We start from the raw sequence: 1,767 nt of genomic DNA, 5'->3' as shown, positions 1-1,767 counted from the left end.
GAAGCTTGTGAAGATAAACACGATTGATTGTATGGCATGCAGTATCAATGGCTTCAGTCCAGAACTTTCTTGGAGTCTTGTATTCATCTAGCATTGTTCTGGCCATCTCAATGAGTGTTCTGTTCTTGCGTTCGACGACGCCATTCTGCTGTGGCGTGTATGGAGCTGAGAATTCATGTGTGATACCCAAGGTATCCAGATATGTATCAAGGCCAGTGTTCTTGAATTCAGTGCCATTGTCACTTCTGATGTGCTTTATCTTGGCGCCAAAATTGTTCATAGCTCGATTTGCGAAGCGTCTGAAGACATCCTGCACTTCAGTCTTGTAAAGGATTATGTGCACCCAAGTATATCTAGAATAATCATCAACAATTACGAAGCCATAGAGGCATGCAGAGGTAGTAAAAGTTGAGTAGTGAGTGGGACCGAAAAGATCCATGTGGAGCAGTTCGAAGGTTTGAGTAGTGGTCATGATTGTCTTCGAAGCATGTTTTGCCCTTGTCATCTTCCCTGCTTCACAGGCACCGCATAAGTGATCTTTCTTGAACTTGACGCCCTCGATGCCTATGACGTGCTTTTTCTTCGCAAGGGTGTGGAGGTTCCTCATGCCAGCATGCCCAAGCCTTCGATGCCAAAGCCAGCATTCTGAAGCTTTTGCAAGAAGACATACTGCAAGTTGTGGTCCTGCTGAGAAATCTACCACATACAAATCACCTTTCCTATACCCTTCAAACACTAGAGATTTGTCAGATTCCATTAGCACCAGGCAGCGATATTTGCCAAACATTACAATCATATTCAAATCGCAAAGCATTGAGACAGACATTAAGTTGAAGCCAAGGGATTCAACAAGCATGACTTTATCCATGTGTTGATCCTTTGAGATTGCAACTCTACCTAGACCCAATACCTTACTTTTACCAGTGTCAGCGAATGTAATGTGGCTCTTGTCGGATGGACGTAAAGTTGAGTCCATAAGAAGGCTTCTTCTGCCAGTCATGTGATTTGTACACCCACTGTCAATAATCCATTCTAAAGACATTGAAGTCGCTGGTGTCGTACCCTACAGTGCAGTTAGGGGGATAGGCTTCACGAAGAGTGTTGTGAAGCATAAACATTTGACGAACCAGTGGGTTATGAAAACTTAGATCCAGATTAGGACTAATGGGGAGAATAGCATGCGATTCAGGAACGAAGTACATAATGATGCCATTTGGGCAGTTTATCTTGTGCCCCACAAGATTTTTATGGTCCCCAGCAATAGCGTCAGACGATTTTGTTTTTGTGCTGGAGACCTTTCCCTGCAAAAGAGAGTTAAGCTTTCTTAACCACCCACATCTTCAAGGGTGGCTTAGAAGCTATGAGTCTAAGTGCAGCATCTGAGAATTTTGGCTTTGAAGCCTTAGCAAATAGTCTAGCAGGGGGACAATAATACTCATAGGCATAAGCAGAATAATTTTTGGTCATATGAACATGACAGTTCGATGAACCGCTCTCATATTCATATGCCTGAGTGTGGTTTCCCTGCAAAACATTTGCGTTAGTGTGACTCAGGTGAGTCCTCTGTCTGTATGAAGCCTTTGGACCGAGGTTTGTCTTCTTGAAGTGAGGTGTCATGAAGACATTCACAGGAAGATTTTCCAGACATGTTTTCGGAACCCAGATCTTCTTCATAGGCGGTCCATTCCTGCAGTTAGTACCAATGTACCTGGCAAACACTTCACCATTGTGATTCTTAAACAGTTTATAGTTTGCATCAAAGGATTC

The sequence above is a fragment of the Triticum urartu genome, chromosome 4A (assembly GCF_056163025.1).
Source record: "Triticum urartu cultivar PI428250 chromosome 4A, HENAU_Tu73, whole genome shotgun sequence".
Classification (NCBI taxonomy): Eukaryota; Viridiplantae; Streptophyta; class Magnoliopsida; order Poales; family Poaceae; genus Triticum; species Triticum urartu.
This window is presented reverse-complemented; position numbering follows the sequence as displayed.